We start from the raw sequence: 19,111 nt of genomic DNA on the forward strand, positions 1-19,111 counted from the left end.
GCATGCAAAAGAACAATGTATTCTCTGGAATTTAGATCATAGAGTAACTCAAGTTGGAAGGGACCCATAAGGATCATCGAGCCGAATGCCCTGCTCCTCGCAGGACTACCTACAAGTAAACCATATGACTAAAAGCATCATCCGGATACTCCTCAAAGATGGACAGGCAGATAAAATAGACATTCACACATCAAGACTGGTATGCAAGAATAACTAGAGCTGTGTCAAGGCTCTTAACCAACATGAAGAAGAAATAAAGCCCCAACCATCTGTGGTGGCAAGACAATGATGCTTCAGGGAATAGAGCAGGGTGGAACAGCAGGACTGATAGATCAAGTGAATGGTGTCTAGAAGGAGTCAGATGAGCCTCTGGTGGTATTTCAGTTAGATAAATGGGATCTGGATAACAAACACAGCTTTAACAGGGCTGCAGTAGAGTTAAAGGAGTTTCTACTGCCCACAACTCACACCTTCTTCTGCTCCTAGAACATGGCAATGGATTGCCTACATTAGACTACCAGAGCCATCCATCCACTCTCTATCTTATTTTACGTGGTGGCAACAGCACAAGTAAGTACTGTGGTCAGCAGCAGTTCTCCAGGTAAAAGTGGAAGTGCACCGCAGTAGTTCCTTAGTATATCCTCAGTTTCCATCTTGGCTGCCACAGAACTACGTAGTCACTTCTGGGTGAGGAAAAGGGTATGGCAAGAAAAAAAACCCAGAATTGTCAATTGCAATTACCAAAACTTCAATTACATAGGTGTTCTGATACCATCCTTGTGTCCAAAAATAAGTATAAAAATACTAAATGTCTCCAAATGTGGGAACAGACACTGCCCCTCACAGTTACTCCATTTTATTCTCTTGCTGTACACTCCTAATCTCCAGAACAAATAAGAATTTGATCTCCAAATACTATACACACCTAGTTTTCTAACTCCTTGCAATACTTCCCTTATCCTCACAGCCTAGCTGAATGACACTTGGCTGCCCCATAAAAAAACAGTACGAACAAACAAATGGCAACGCATAATTTTGTTGTATTACACTGCAAGGTGAAAAGCTAACATGTCAAGACCATAGTTTGTCACACATTGCTCCTAGCCACTAAGAATTTGTTTATCACTTCTAGTGGCAGAAGCAAATTCTTACCACTTTTTCTTCCTAAGCCTACAGGTCTATTAGACCTAAGACAACAGTGCTTTGACTCTAACTTTCTCATACAGCACAGATTTTCTGCAGACAAATGTACTACAGAAAGTATGCAACCATGAAATTTGGCTCTAATGACGAATGGTTTTGCTGTATTATTTTATAACACTTTGACAACAAGTTGAGAGGACTATGTATTCACCTCGGATGTTGCATATCTGATATAACTACACTATAGGGATTTTATACACTTGCATGAAACAGTATAGACTAGGCTGATGGCGAGTTTAACTCCTCATGTACCAAACTGACTTGAAATGGGCAAACCAAATTCCACATTAAAAATTTCCAGTATTACTCCTGTGCCAACGTATCATCACTATATACAAGCAACAGACATTAACTGACATAAATGAATGTAAATCAAATTTCCTTCTACTACCGCTACCTCAAATAAAGTCTTGCAATGTCCCAGAGTACTTCATAGCACAGGTCATGTACACACATTACAAAATTGCAGAACTTCTCTGAAGTGATGGAACTGTTGCAGTTTGAGACCAAGGTCCATAAATCATTACTATTTCTGCTTTCTGAATTGGAAGATAAAGATCTCAACCTGACAACTGCCTCAAATTATTGAGAGGTGTCTCAACAATACACTGTGCTGTGTATTGCTGTGAAAGTAGACACTGATTCAAGATTTCACTTGGGACTTCATTTTAGTACTATAATTGAATCTGATGCCTGAATGCAAAATAGCTACTTTCAGATGAGGGAGAATGACTTGCATAATATTTATCGATATTTATAATATCGGTATATGTCAGTGTATACCAGTCACGTACATCAACAAACAAACAAGCCTTTTGCCCTAATGAAAAACTGTATTGCTTTGTTATGAAATGTTTTATAAATGTCTCCATTTTACACCATTAACTATTCCAAACCAATACATACATTTGCATACATCGCTGCACACAAAACTCCTTCTACTGAAGCGGACAGTGATATTCCCATTGACCTCAACAGAGGCTTGACTCTTTCTTCAGATACAGTCTTTGCCTTAAGTTCAGCTATTTTTAATGCCTTCAGAATAAATTTTCTTAGGCAGGTTTTTTTTAAGCAGTTAATTATTATTTTTTTTAAATAAGGTAGTGACACAGATCTAGGAATTTTAAGACTACCAATAGAAAACAAGGTTCTCTGTAATGGCATGGATTTGATTCCTCTTTACATTTCTCAGGAATTATTAATGAAATATTGGGACAATCAGACTTCTAATTCACAGAGGAATAAGCCAGTGAAACAAAGGAGATACCGGACGTTTTGAATAGCCTTAGTAAGGGGTGATTTACAAGCTACGGATAAAAAGCACTTGCATTTTGTTGTCAGAGCTGAAAAAAATGCAAAACATTTGACCTAATATGATAATAAAACATTGTCAGTAAGCTTTCTGTTTACACAAATTTATCCCCTTAGCTCATTGCCAAATAAGCCTTTAAAAATACAGCTGTAAAAATCCGATATACAAAGAACTTTTGTAATCATAAGAAGGTTTCATTGATAAAGGCAAGTAAAGCACAGCTTCATTACCAGTCTGACCCAGTATGTTTGGTTAGACAGACCTGAGTGAGGTCTGGCAGGGGTACTGCAGGGTATTCAGGACTCTTACCTAATAGGCTTTTCATCGAGTTACACAGATCTTCCTGTCTGTGGCATGGTAGGAAGAATGAAAACTCAGTGTATGAACTACTCCTCAAGCAAAACCAACTTCTGCTGCTTTTCACTGTCCCAGCCCTACTTGCAAGAATCACTATTTTGGCAAATCATTTTATTTTTAGTTTCCAATAAAGGTAGTTCCTTTAGGTAGCAAAAGTTTTCATCTTGGAAGACAGCTGTTTCCTGTTGAGGTATAAAGCTACAGGAATCTTGTTATTATCAAACAAGAAACCATCTTTTAAACCCATTTGGGCTGTGGCTTGCAGCTCGTTCATGAAACACCTGACTATTCCACTGACTCTCAGGAAATCGCCATTACTATTTTTCCTTCCTGGAATTGTTATTAATGGAGGTATACTTTTGCTAAAGGTATAATGGAAAGGGTTTGGGGGTTTGGATTTTTAATGCCAGGACAGGTAAGTCTTCTGCGACAAAACTGCTCAGGTTGCAGCACCCATTCAGATGGCCATCACCACTATCTCCCTCCAAGTTATAAACCAAAAAAACACACCAAGTTTTTCTGAAGGCTGTTCACCTATCTAAAGCATTTAGATTTAGAATGTAAACTACTCCAGGATTAACTTAGATTCCTGTATCTGGACATAATTCATAGAGAAGATAAACAACTTAGCATATTCAATATTAACAGACTGAGAGCAAGTAAATCAATATGACAAATAATCTACCCATGAATGCTAATCTTATTCCAGCAATTACATTGGTATTGCTTATGTGATGATATGTAAGTCTGCATTTGTCAAGTGCCACAATGCAACAATAGGAAAATACGTACCCATATTAGCTACCCACTCTGAATTTTCAGCAAAAAAAAAGTGTCATACCCATGCATTCTGAGAGGGTCTATATACTATGGGAAATCAAACGTACTTTGTTCAATTTGAAAGTAAGTCAGGAAACACTCAAGTTATCATAGCCTTAATTTTTTAAAAAATACACTTTAAGAAATATCATTAAAAATGTATTATGCCTCAGACAGCCAAAGCAGTCATACAGGTTTTTCAGATTCTCTTGAAACTTAAACATTTATGTCTAAACAGACATAAAATGAAACAACAAACAAAAAGAAAGTCTATTTATTTCTAAAAGAATTAAGAAAGTGAAATTGTTTTGGCTTCTCCTTTAAGACAAATCTTAATAAACACAGTTTCAAGCTGTCAGTTAGGTTTCCTCACACAAGTTTCCTACCTAAAAGTCAGTTTAACAGCACCCAGAGTCAAGCAAGTTTTAGGTCACAATGGCATCACTTACACTTGGGAATTAAGTGGATTTTTTAACATGCAAACGGCTCACAGGAGTATATAATTTTTCCTTTAATCAGTTCAAAGAAAAGTTGCGCATGGAAACTGGAAATTCATGAGTGTATGAATCACCACATTCTCCAGTTGGCCCTATGCTGAAACACACACAGGTTTTCTGCATGTTGAGCCCTCTCCCATAAACTCAAGAGTTTTTCTTTCATTTATTTCCTTAACAGAATAATTTGTGTTCATGGCTTCTGTCATAACTTGCAGCATTATCTATATGCCCTCTAAAACACAGTTGCAGCTATTTTTGGAGACAGCACAGTACGTCGATATCTTGTGTACAAACAACTGATGCTGGTTTCTGGGGTCAGGAGTCCCATTCCCTCCCCATCCCCTTTTATTTAAAACAATTCTGTAAATGACAATTTCAACTCTGCAGCTGCATTTTGATTCAACATAGTAACTATGAAAGGCCCAACCAAGACTAACGTTGGTAAGGGTTCATTAAAAGAAGTAAGAGGGGGGGAAAAAAAAAAAAGCTTGATTACCACCTAACCATTAACACTGGTAGCGCATTAACACTGAGCATGACCCCAGAATGAACAGGGTCTTCCCATAAATACTAAAGCTCTAGACTTTTTTTTTTTTTTAAAGTTGTAGTATTTTAACAGCAGTTCTTCGACAAATTTTGTTATCACTAGCAAGAACAGCTTGTAATTACACTGAACATGACACTAAGTTTGCATTACTCATTATCCAGCACTCTTAGAACATGAAATTCTTCAGTAATGTAGCATTTTTTATTTTTTTTTATTGCGGTTAGGAATATTTTAGGCATGGTACAATATTTATAGAAAAGGGTGGCTTATTTGAGAGTAAATAAAAATTATTTATGTTTTGTCAATGTAACGCGGTAATAAAGTTCCCCTGCATAACTATCAGCACATACCTTAAGAAACTAAAGAAATAGAGGTTTTTGAACTCATGTTACCAAATAGTCTCTAAATATGTCATTAGAGTGGCTTACCACAGCATATGCCTTGGTTTTAAACAGTAGCAGCTTTGGTTGAATGGCTGTTGCACGAGCCTGTGTTCTATTGGGCAATACAGTTTTAACGGCTGGCTACTACATGATCTGCATTCCAAACTAACCAGCTTAGCCAAACTTTTGGACACATTACTAGGAATTTCTATTCCATACATTTTTCTGAAGATACCTCTGGAATACAGTCATCTGGGGCAGGGTGGTGGTGTTTAAAGAAATCTCACTTATGGTCATGTTCATGGATTTGCATGCAAAGTAGTTTTAATGCACATCTTCTGTAAATTCTATACAGGCAGTTATGTATTTCTTACACATTATTAAAGTGACAAAAATATAAATGCATGCCCCCATGTTTATTCACTTCTCTCACTATTCTGTGACTGACGCTTAACGATTCCAGGGCATCTTCAACTTAAATAATCTTTCATGCCACTAACTAGAACATGAAGCTCATAAAAGTAGGAGCGATAGTAAATCATACACGTGGCTGATCATTACTTTGCTATGCTATGGTTTTCTTTCCTCATCAGCCACGTAATCTGGGGTACTTCGTACAACAGTTTACTTTGCCTGTGTATACAAGCAATTTTTGGCTGTGTCTTGTATTGTTGTCTCCTCTATTCTTCCCTGCCTGACACCCACACACATACCCTGCAAAAACACCAAAGCGCCCCCTCCTTTGTAGGGGGCCTGGAAGTTCTGTAAGGATTTCAACCTTCTTAGAATTTGATTGAAATTTTCTGTCAATATTTGTCAGTGGCTGGCTAACAGAAATAGATATAGACATTACAACAGCACGTGCGCTTTTTTGTCGTTTTGTTTTTACCTGAAAAGTCAGGCTAAATCCCCTTAGGGGAACAAGCAAGAATGCCTGTCTTGTGTATCCAAATAAAGTGAATTTCTTATTCTTAAGATAAATTAGGAAAAAGGTAAATTAGGAATAAAACAGAAAAAGTACTACACCTCTAAAGAAATATGCAAAACTACAGTGTGTAAAAGAAGAAAACGCCTGTAATATCAAGAAGATTAATAAGTGTTGCATACCCAGCTGTTAACCTGAAATACTGAAACTTTCCAAGAGTGTTATCTGGCGGTCAGAAACAGCTCAGCAGCCCCGCCCGTGTGCGTCCTTCTCTGACTAGCACCTCGCATCTCCCTTCAGCTAACCGCACAGAATTTAGTTTCCCCAAAAAAGAGAAAAACCGAATCGCACCTCCTCTGCTTGAATGCAACCGAAGACCGGGAACAAAAACACCACGAAAGAAACAGAGGCGAAATGGCAACACAACGGCAACCACCGCTGCGTAAAGGCAGCTTCTGCCCTTTGGGCTGAAACGCTTCTCACCTTCCCCAGCCTCCAGCGGCCCCCGCCCGGCCCCCGCTCCGCCCCGCCCCGCCCCGCGCCGGGGGCTCAGCAGCCGCCCCAGGCCGCCCCCACGTTAAGGACCCTGCGTGGTGCCGGACCGATGAGCCGCCCCGTTTACGCGCGGGGCTGTTGCGCACCCGCTGTGGCGGCGGGACGTAACGCGCCCCCGCGGAGCCGCGGCGCAGCCTGGGCCCCGCGCCCGCCCGGCGTCTGCCGCCGCCAGTGCCACCAGCCCCACGCCCAGGGCTCGGGCAGCAGGGTCTCGCCTGCAAGTCCACGGCCCGGAGGGCTGTCGGTCCCCGCCGGTGACATTGCTGTCCAGGCTAGGGCTGTGCGCCTGCCCGTGGGAACCCGGGAAGCGCTGCCGAAGTGGCTTTTCACTGCCAGGAGGTGACGTCCCGGCGCTAAGCCCTGTAAACCTGCTCGCGTTCGGCCGGTGACCATTGCGGTGGCAGAGCCGTCCGTGGGCTCGGGCCAGGCTGCGTGCCTTACCCCGGGGAACGGGGCACACCTGCGCGGGTCTGGGGTGCCTGCGCTGCTGGGTTGGGTGCAAACAGACTGATGGCCTTACCGCAGCTTCAGCAATTCCTTCCATTCAATTAAAACCCTCAGCTGTACCTAGCACTAGCACTCACCGTGTCTTTCTTTCTCACCTATTGTCTTTGAAAAGACAATATAACTGTTGAAAAGTTACTCATTTAACATCAAACCGGTGGCAAACAGCTTACATTCCAAAACAAAGTGGGAAATGAGATGTTTGCCTCCTCACGGACACGCGGACCTTTATTCAAATGGCTGATCACTTTTCAAATGCTTGATTACTGTTCAGTTGCGGCAGAGCAGGCAAACCTCTGTCCTGCCTGATGCGTCCCCAATGTTACCAAGAGCAGGAACCGTGTGTGCATCACAGCAACAGCAGTTTTGAAAAGGTCGTAGTTTGAACAATTTTTCACACATTTTAATGCTCATTTGAAATATATCTCACTGACAATCGCAAAGAGCTACTAGCTTGATTCTCAGTCAGACAAAACACCCTGAGTATTGCTTTGTTTAAAAACCACACTGATTAGTTTTAGCAACAATGATCAAAATAAGCAAAACTCGCAGCTAAATTATGGACTGGAATTCCCCTGTTACTTTGTTAAATATCAGAAAGGCTGTTATGATTTGGTCTCAAGAACCAAGGTAGTAACTGCTGTATGGCACAATAATATTAACTGTTCCTCCATGGTAACTTTTCACATGAAGAACAGATTTGTCAATTTTGAATAAATAGTGTAGTAAAAGGCTAATGTTTCCTCCATAGGCATATATAGCTTTCCTGGAGTTAAATATGCTCCTATATGAAACAACAGTATAAACAGAAAATGTAACTTATCCCTTGATCAAGTAGCTGGCACTAAAGAGGTAATTGAATTATCCATAGTACAAACTATCATACTGTAATCTATTTATTATACAATTCCTGTGTTAGGCATTGAAACAACACTGTTGTGAAGGGGTATTTTACTTCAAAACCCACCCTGCAGAAAAGAGCTGTGATGGCTTTCTGCTACCTTTCCCAAAGAGCTCAACTAGCAAAAGTAGCGTAGACACAGACCAGCATTTAAATCGTAAGGTTAGATTGCAGCAGCATTACAGATCAAGGAAAGCTAGAAAGAAATGTCAAGCATTTTCAGTTTTAGTGAATAGAAATATTTGCTTTAGTAAATTTGACATTGTCCATTGTTTTCCAGTTGTTACTAAGGGACTGATGTGGATTGACCCTGGTTGGCAGGTAAGCGCCCACCCAGTCCATCCACCACCGCCTCCAGGAATTCAGGAGGAATTCAATAAGGAATTAATTCATTAATTTCCACGAGCAGGCAGATGCCCCGCCACCTCCTGGAAACCAGCCCATGTAACAGGGCCATGTCTTAACCACCAATGTCTCCCCTTCCACCCTCTTTCCCCCAGCTGATACTGCTAAGCAGAACATCACAGGGTAAGGAATATTCCTTCGGTCAGTTCAAGGCAGCTGTCCTGGCCATGTCCCCTTCCAGCTTCTTGCTGTGAGGGGGTCAGAGTAGCAAAAAGTAAAGGCCTTGACGCTGTGCAAGCACTGTTCAGAAAGAGCTACAGCCCAGCACTGCCTTGGTCACCCGTCTGTAACACAGCACTGTCTGGGGTGCTGTGAATAACATGAACCCCCAGAAAGACCCAGTGCGGGAAGTGCAAGAGCTTTGGAAGTGCGAGAGCTTCGGAAGTGCAAGAGCTCCGTAGGCATCAGTAAATCCAAGGAGGCAATGGCAGCACAGGGGGGTGGGGAGTGAGTTAAACTAAACTAATAGTCAGTGGATTTTTTTAAGGAATAAATATATTTAGAAGAATATGATAATAATGTTTATATACAGAATTTCTAATTCAATTTGGCTGACAAAAGTAATAAGAGACTAATTATTTTCCATGTCCTTTACCTGTGTGGAACATAAATACATGCAATTTAACACTGTAAGGTTTATTAACGCGAGCTGTGATCTTTACAAGTCCTTCAGAAAGAACAACAAAACACTGCAGACTTGTATATATGACTGTAGCTCTCGAAGACACTTAACTCAGCTAACAAACTTTGACACAAGTGACCCATGTGTGGATTTCTAAGAGATAAAACCCCAAAACCAAACAAAAAACCCCACAAAATACAAATGTCATTCCAAAAGGTATGCAGTATCTGAAAACGGTGCTTCAAAGATAGTAAAGATGAGCCTTAAAAAGAATGTCTTTACAAAGAATAGACATGTACATGGTGAAGCAATACCATTTGCCTCTGGACCTTGTGAAATTAAAATAATTTCCAATAAGCTTGAACTTTCATGACTTAATTCTGCCATTTTAAGTTAGATATCTAAGTGATGCATAGCAAAATGCACTGTGTATACATCTCTTTTTTCAGAGCAGGACTGATCATATGTGTTCCACACATACAGCAAAGCTTTGTTTTTTTCTGAAGGAGTTAGAGTTAACCCAAAATATCTACAATTACCAAAAAACACCCTTAAAGGTAGACTGCACTAAAATGAAAAGGCAAAATGCTTTTCCAGATCTCTATTAGGAGAGAACATTGCTCCATGAAACAAAAAAATACATGGAAAAGTAAAGTATCAAAAATCTTCATCTTGACATATTATATTAGAATATTCCTTTTTGAAAAATTTATAAAAGCAATAGTGCACATAAACAGTCTATTTATTTCTACATCTATGTATAAGTCTGTGTACTTATTAAAAATTACTTATTAGGCCTGAAACATCCATTCAAATAAATATCTTCTTTCATAGAATATAATGCGCTAGTGAGATGACTCAGTCAAGCAATGTGACTAATGAAAAATATTTCAGTCTAGGAAAAAAAGAGGAAAGTACAAATATGAATGAGAATGGGTACGCACTTCTTTAAAAGCACTTCAATCCATAAATTGCCATAGCTATTTCTGAAGAATTCAGATGTCAATGTACTTCCAGTCATGCTGGTTAGCACAAACTTGCTGTTAATTGTGTCTTTAAAACTATCCATTATTTTATAGAGAATTTAATCTGCATTACTTTTTGAATGTCCAACCAAAGCTTAATGTCAGTTTAATAGTATTGCTACACATGCATTCATAAAGGAACTTCACAGAATTCTGTTAGTGCTATAGTTTCTAAAAAAAAACAGCAAAATGATGGGTAATGTATTTGTGTGTGAAGCTCTGTGGAGCTCACATATACTTTTCTTGAAAAAGAGTTGGAAAGCCCATCACCTAGAAAGGATGCTTTTTGTTTACTTTATAGTTATTCTTAATTTTCCACCTTACTTTAATATCTCATTTAAAAAATATTCATAAATATATATGGCCTAATTTTTTTCAACATAACTTTACTGGAGTGGGGTGATTATGTCTGAGTATCTATGCTATGACAATGTACAAGTGTTTAATTCAGCTTTTTTCTTCCTCCATTTTACTCACCCCCACAGGAATGATATGCTTTTCCATCTCATGTTTCCCTTCTTGAAGGAATTTTTTTGAGTGTACAATTGGCTTAACAGGTATATTTCACTGACAGGAACAGCAGAAAAGCACTACAGATTAACTCAACAAGAAAAAGTCATTAAAGTCTGGTGAAATCTGCAACATGGTTGAGTCCAAATGATTTTTTCAGAGGCAGAGGGAGGCATATTCTGCTGTAACCTGTTACCTGCGTGCTCTGGGGAAACAGGTGATGTTCAAGGCAGCGATGTCAGCTCAAACAGGTAAGAATGTGCTTGTTTACTGCCTTGAATTCACTCACTCATATTTGATAAGGTTAAATTTATCAGTATAAATATAAATTACATATTTCTATCTGCAGTGCTTGCAGAACTCTTCTATTGTTGATGTAAAATGTGACAGGTAGTGAGCCAGTAAAGTTTGACAGACATATTTAGATAGCCTAAAATGTTACTGTTTTCTGAAAATGTGTACAATTGCTGCACATGTGTATAATAGTATAAAGAATACATGTAAACATAAGTATCATTCTCCAAAATAATATCATGGTTAATGCATATAGCGTAGGACAGCTTAAAATATATTTTAATCAAATCTATGTTGTTATAGAAGTACTGGGAAATTAAATTGTGACTAAAATAAATTTAGTCTGTTGAAAGCTAGATTTGGAGAATAATCTCATGATTTTGATCTGCTGAAGCTGTCAGTCCTGTAATACTGTGTCAGTGAGTATGTAAGATGCAGAAATCTTTCATCAAAGAATTACCCTGACTCTGGGTTTCCTCCATTTTTAACTGTTGTAAGGAAGTTATTGTGAAGTGACTAGTTTTCTCCCTGTTGACCAAAAGTTTGATTTTGGAGGCAATAACTCTATCCCAGTAAATGTTTTGCCACATTTCCCCAATATATCCTGTTATCCTAACCTTCTTCCATGAAAACAAGAAATGGAAAGCTTTCTTCTTTGAGAAATAGTCTATTCTAAAGCTCCATACATCATACGTCTGAGGAAGTGAGTCAAACCTTGCTGCTATTCCAGTCTTTGTGGTGATCTGGGGGTCCCTAACTTAAAGAACATGCGCATATTCTACATAAACTGCAAAATGGTATTCAGACTAGGTCTACACCACTTACCACATTTACACAGAGAGCTTAGATTGAACTGAAGAATGCTGGGGCGTTGGGACCATCTATGGCCACAGAGAATATGAGTTTCTAATTCTGCATCACGAGTCGCTGCCCAACTAAGGAGGCAGTGCCAAGGAGGGTAGTTTTTGTTTAACCAGTGTATGACCATTAAATAATCATTGATGAAAGATAAGTTTAGAAGAAAGTTATCTGTTATATGGTCTTTTTGGCTAAAATTTTTGTTTTGCTTTAGTTTGGTTTTATTTAAATCCAGTGAACCAATTAGTAATTAATATTCTTGAAATCAACGCTACAATGATTTCCAGCTTGTTTTTTCACTTCACCTTATCACTTACCATCATCTAGGAAGAGACTGGTTGGTCTGCTCTGGACAATGCTACCTGCCATGAGCACTGCTAAGACTCCTTGACAACCCCAATATCTGTAGGAGTTTGCTAGGTATGATAATGGCTCACAAGTTCATCTGCTTGTTTTGTGTTTCTGTAGCAACTAGATGCAAATGAAACCTCCTCAGAGGTGGAAGCTGCATTTTCTACCTTTGACAGCCTTCTCTTTTCCTGTTCTGTGCTGATCCTGTTTTGATCTTAAAGAAAAAAAGACATTCAATAACATCAACAGCTTGAGACCTTATAAAATTAACATTCTTTCTTCTCATGACTACCATGTCATTAATAACCATTATACAAAACCAAAATAAAACAAGGGGGCAAACAACTTTGGGGGGCGGGGAGGGGAAATCTTCTGAAAAGTTGTTTCCTGGGTAAAAATACTTGATAAAGCTGCAAATTAATGGCATTTGAAATTCTTTGACTCATGTTAATTTTTAAAAGCTTAAATGCTTTATGTGTTTTTCCAATTGAAATTCACAAAGTTCAACACATCCATGTTTGTTTTCATTAGTGAGCTAGCCACTAATGGCTGGACACAAACACAATTCCTTTTAACTGTTTAATGATGTAATATTCAACAAGATTACTATTAACAGATACAGTGGCACTCTCTATTCAACACAGTCTGTCTATTTGTTGCAAGGGCAATCTCATTATTTATGCGTCCATTTACAAAAAACTATTAGGTTTTGTGCTTAGGCTCTTATAGAACAATTGCACCTAGAAGAAAATAATTGTAATTTAGTGTTATGCAGAACTTTCAAAGTGCATGAAAGGAACAAAGACATGAAATCAGAATATTCAGCATAATTGAGCGAAGTGTTAACTGTACCATCTGAAGTTCTGTTGGTACCATCTGATTCCTGCAGCTAACACAGAAAGCATTCCAAGTGCTAGTAACTAAACTTGGCAGATTTTCAAGGTCTAGTTTGGTTTGGCTTGTTTGGGGTTTTTTTCCTGTAACTGGACTATTTATCATTCTAGTTTAGCATTTGCTTAACTTCAGGATTGTAAAAATGAGAAGTCATTCTGTGTGGGTTTTATGCCTCTATCAATTTCTGTTAACTGAAATCAGGGAAAGATCATTTTACAGTACAGACATTAACAGACAGCTCATGAGTGACCTTTCCCAGATTATTGGATCTACACTGAGATGAAAGTGGAGTGAGCAAGGTGTATTCTTTGTGAATTCATGCAGGGTGAACAGCAGATGTTTTAAAACAGTACTGACAGTGACCTAATTTCATACTGAACAAATATATAAATACATAAACAAATAACAAAACAACTGACGAAAAATATTTAGTAGAGTGATTTTTCTAACGCTATTATTTTTTAATATTGTATTTTAATAAAAAAGGAAAACCTCTTAGTTTCTCAGGTAGTATTTAGTGCTTTTGTTGCAAACCAATGTGCAATCACATAACAATATCTAACAGACCTCTTTTGAAGCTAAAACACCTGACAAGAAACAACACTTGAACAAAGTATGACTTTTATTTCTGCAATTTTTGATTCAGTCCCTAGAATCTAATTACCAACAGCAAGAGCCATACTCCTATTTCTCACTTCTGAATTCAGCCTCAAGATCATTCTGGCTACCTTACGTTTATTTTCTTTATTGCAGTTTGTGGGAGGGAGGAAGGACCTTTGCTGCAGAGTTCAGGCTTCTTGGGGAATAGCCATCAGCTTGAAAAACCCAGTCAGTGAAATGCTTTGAAAATAAATTTCTAGTGACTGAACCTGAGCTTGATGAAAGATACAAAGTCAGGGAAAAAAATTAACTGAAATATCTTAAGGATGTGATTTTGGTTCCTAACTTCACATCTAAGGAAATACACAAAACACAGCCAAAGAAATAATAACACATCTGGTCCCTTTTGTTTAGTTGATTCAGCCAAAGCATATATAGAAAAGGCATGTCTGTGCTATGATCTCAAATGTGTTAACAACCTACACACGACTTGCTTTCAATCCCGAGTTATTTGAAATGTTTTCCATTGCTATATTGTTTATATGATGTACCATTCCATTGCTAGTAAGTTATATAAAAAAAGGAGGGAAAAGGAAAACTGAAGTCCAAAATGAGAACCATTCATATTTTAACCTGCTGTAATTTGAAACATTTATCTGTCAGGGTTCTATTGAACTCTCCAATTTGGTTTATGATATTCAGAGGTTCTGGGTGGACTTGAATTAAGCATTCGGTGATCATGCAGAAAATAATTCAGCTTCAGATTAAAAAAAATGAGGGAACGAAATAAGGCAGCTTTTTTGCAAAACAAAATAAAACACAGAAGCCTTGTACTGAACTACAGGCCTTATCCTCTTCAGTACCAAAGACAAAATTTGATTTTGCAATGTAAAGTAATGTAAGGATGTGTGTATTGCTTTATCGTCTCTCCACAAAAGCCTTACTTTGCATGGTTATGTTTCTTAGCTGTCCTAACTTTACTAATATTTTCCAAGAGAATTGAATTTTGCGTTGATTCACTTGGGTGTAAATTCTGGGCTTTGAATTAGGCTGAGTTTCTACTCTGGGTAGAAAAAAGTAATCATAAGAGACCTGGAGATAGCAGTAGGAATTGATTCTTGAGATTACGAAATTATGTGAGCAAGATGAATTCCTTCAAGCATGGCAGTTCTTAAAAAAAAAAAAAAAAAAAAAAAAAAGATAGTGACAAGGACTGGAATATGAGGAAAGTCTATATGATTTCTGCATTCCCTCTAGAACAGAGGAACAGTAGAAACTAGAACTATCTAAAGAAACTCAGTGTTTATTTTTCTGTTATTGTTGTTGAACCATTCTGAAACAATTTCATTGAAAATTTAGCTTTCCTGAAGAACAGTCAATGCAAAACTAAAGAAAAGCTAAATGTTACCAGCATGTGAAGGAATGGGAGGAAAGTAGAAGGGCTACAAACCCCAAGCTGAAGTCGAAAACAGTAGAATATTGACAACCCAAAGGCCAGGATTATGCAAGTGTTTAAAAAAGCTATGAAATTAAATGAAATGGAATCTACTCTAAAGTGAAATCTACTCCTAAAAAACAGCATCACAAGTATCCATGAAATAATGCATAATTCATCTTATATAACATCTCATAAAATCAACTAAAATAGCATTAAAAACTAGATTTATTTTAATTCTAGTGCTGACACAGTCTTTCAAAAATAAACACCAACAAAATCTGAAGCTAAACTCAAAAAATACATTTTATGAATAGGTCTGATAACATCTATCACCAGGCAAATAACTCTATATCCCTATATTACTATACATATCCAACTTTTATAAATGGTGAGTTCTAAGCTATTACACAACTGAATTTATAGAATATTGATGTGCATTAATATGTTCTGAGTACAAAAAATACAGCAATGTGTTAATTCTGAAGAAGTAAAAACAGCAAAGGAAAGTGAAAAGAGGTGAAAAGAGTAGTTATTGACAGCTACCTGTCAAATATTCTGTAACATGATTCACATAGCTTGTGTGTAAACAGGGAGGCGTGAAGAGCAAGGGGTGCTTGCATTCTTCTCTGTGTTTTAGAGGGAGACAGCTGTTATCCTGGAACTCTTTCGTTGGTTTGTCTCATGCTGCTGTGCTTTCCAGAAAATAAAATGGAAGTTTAGCAAAGTAAAAAACACATATATTTCCCTTCCACTCCTCAAGAAAAAGCTGCTTTATTGCTGGGACTCTCAGCCATCCTTATAGTTGCAAAAAGTAGCTAATGGCTATTTTGGGGAAATATGGTGTTCCAGTCAAGCATTTCCCATGCCTTCTCTCCAGAAAGCTTCTTTCCTTTCTATTATCTTCTCCTGTGTGCCAATGAGAAAGTTCCCTCTCTCTGAGATTCACAACTCTCAAACATCTACACCTTTTTGCTTAGCCAGTCAAAACTTGCTCAATGCAAAGATCTTTGGCAGGCATCTTTGTTATTCTGTATTTCTGTTTGCAGTTCTGTTAATGTAATAATAAAATCCATCACTATGTGATGCTGGAAGTTGTGACAGAAAGTCATCTTGTTTTGGTCTACCTAGGCCCATCTTTCAGACTTACACTCTGACAAACAATGCGTGATCAGATGACTTTTGGAATATATTTTTTATTGCCACTATGTGAGAAATGCACAGATTGTAAACTTCATAGACACAAGAATAATATAGAGAGGAGAAACAGACTGTATCACAACTCTACGAATTAAAGAGAGATGTGTATACAGAGCAGGATGCTTCTGGCTTTGTTTCAAAGAAGACTAGCTTCGGAATGAGCTTCCAATGACCTGTAGGCAAGTCAAAAAACCCTGTTCATAGAGAACAGGAAACAGATTCAAGCTTAAAAGAAATTACTATTTCTCTTCACAAAATTCCATTGTAAAACTGTGCAGTAACATGGGCAAATTGCAATCTATGATTCATTTTATTTTTTAAGTAGAGTATTTCTGAAGGATCAAATTAAACTAGAAAACATCCAGACCACACTGATGTCAACAGTTAACACAGGTGAAGAAGAAAATATCGATCATTAAATAGTGAGCTGCCTTTTTTCCTAAGAACTTAGGCAATTATAAAGATACAGAACACAAAGAGCCCTTCAAGAAGCTAGTAAGGGTCCATATAAACAGGGAACTCTCCTGACAAAGGGGAGTAAACATGGGGGAAGGTGCCATCGGTCATATATTCCAGTTCATGAAGAAAGGTCAGTTAGTTGCCAAAATCCATCCAGAAAAATCTCTTTAATGAGATACCAGGACTCTGCAAAAGGAGGATGCACTGACCACTACACATCATCTTGCTGCAGACCCAGCCCATTTTCTTTTCATCCATAGCATTCAGATTTTGATCAAAAAAAGCATCCTACTTAAATCATCATTCTGAAATCAAAATATTGGAGTAAATTGACACAAATGGACTCCTGGGCATACCAAAGGCATTTCAAATACATCTAGTACTTCTGTCATTAAATGGATGATCTAAAATCTTTTCAAATTTTGGATTAATAAATCCTGAAGTCCAGTACTTTGTGCTTGGATATAAAATGCTGCTGTATATATGTAATGTAACAAAACTAGAAAAAAAAGGTAATCAATATTTTAGCATTACAAAACCATAAAAAAAAAAAACAAACAAACAACAAATAGATCTAGTAATATCTAAATTCTTCTTGTGCACAGTAAGGCCTAGTCCTCATTACTAAGGTGGTTTTGTTTTTTTTTTCAGTATTGGACATATTCTCATAGATTCTTCTTTAAACACAAAGGTGGGAAACACCACATTTCGCCAACTTTTATTAGCTGGCGTATTCGTCGTGCAAATCCAATCTCTAAACAATAGTCTTTTATATTGCCTCCAAGAGAGTTACATGACAAAAGCTACTAGTACTTAACGACGAAACCCAAAGTAAAATCACTGTAAATTATCTACCTGGCATTGCTATGAGCCTAGATTCTTTTGCCATGCTCCATCATACATGGTAGCAAGCCCTGTAAATAATGCTGTGCACAAGAGGTAAATTTTAGAATAATTGCTGATAAAATAAGCAACTGCTCAACATTTAAAGAAAGCAGAAGAAACTGATTGAAAGAGAAAAATAACTCAAAAGGTGAATAAGAATTTAGTATGTTATTTAAAAAGGCTTAAGTACATCTTTAATATTAAAAGCTAAATAATTCATAGAGAAGGTAGACCCGTCAGGTAAGTAATATGTTACTGTGCTACAGTTCTCATGCTATGTTTGTTAGGACTCTTATTAATATAGTCTTTGTAATATATGGAGAGTGATTCCACAAATTCAAAATTGAACTTATACTGAATAAATATGATACACTTAACAACATGAAGAAAACACCAAAAATCTGTGTTCAAAAATAGTCTTCCTTTTTGTAGGGATTCTGATAAAGAACACTGGAAAAGCCACATTGATCTTTTATGCTTTTATTAAGTACTTTATAAAATCAAAATGAAAGAGTAAAGAATCCTGGTGAACAAGTAAGTATAAATGCAGTTTCCTGCTAGAGAGGAGTTTATCTTCAGATTTTCAACTCTCATCACATGTCTTCCAGCATGTGATAAAATCACAAAATAAAGTAAAAGTCATCTCAGTTGTTTTATTTACTTTTCAACATACTTAACAGTCACAGAAGAGTTTAAAAATGCACTAGTAAGCATTTTGACACTAAGGATGCTGAGAGAATAACGATGATATTGAATGAAGCTGACTGGAAAACACCGTTCTTGCCAGAATTGCTTAATGTTTCTCAGTTATGCAGATTTTTATTAGAAAATATAAATTTGCTGAAAAACATCTCCATAGGAAGACAGTCACTTGAAAAAACTGACCAGGTAACGTGGTCAAGACTGTAATAGACAGTAGTCTGATTTTTGCTGAGGGCACAGGATGCTAAAGCAGCTCACATTTAAAATACTTGAAGGCAATGGGATTTACTGAGGGTAAAAAGCATCTCAGCTCCCAACAAATTACAGTAAATACTGAGAAGTTTCAATTGACTATCACCATGGAATATTGATTTATTTCTGAAACAAAAGAGGACCAGCAACTTCAGTCAGAAATTTGTCCAAGCTTGAGTGTATTTTCGATTTGCCCCATATTGAGAAATTTTTCTTTATGTATCTCTGAAATAGCACTGTCAGCCTCTGTACTGGAAAGCAATTGCTGTTCCCTTCACAGCTTGCTTCCCATTAATACTATTCACATTAATGGTACTCAGTAGTGTAAAGCTTCTTTACAGAGGGTACACCTAGGGTTAAGCTTTAACTATATAAAAATCTGACAACAGGTAACACAGTACAGGAGTCTTATAATCTGTTCAGAGCCCTCATTTCTTCCATCCCCTTTCAGTGAAATGAGCATGCTTTCTAGTGTCATTTCAGAAAAGGAAAATGATGAATACTGGTCATTCTGCACTAACACACATGCACATCTCTCTTCTCTGCTGTCATTTGCAATACTTTAGAATGGAATTTTGTCTCATTACTCTGAAAGTACAGAACCTAGCACTTCTTT

General features: G+C 37.5%; 1 protein-coding gene across 4 annotated transcripts in view; it reads right to left on the bottom strand.

Annotated features, from left to right (window-relative positions):
• Positions 1-19,111, bottom strand: part of FSTL5 (follistatin like 5) — a 320,790-nt gene that overhangs the window by 225,366 nt on the left and 76,313 nt on the right. The gene's annotated exons all lie outside the window — the stretch shown is intronic.

Source organism: Falco naumanni, chromosome 1 (genome assembly GCF_017639655.2).
Source record: "Falco naumanni isolate bFalNau1 chromosome 1, bFalNau1.pat, whole genome shotgun sequence".
NCBI classification, from domain to species: domain Eukaryota; kingdom Metazoa; phylum Chordata; class Aves; order Falconiformes; family Falconidae; genus Falco; species Falco naumanni.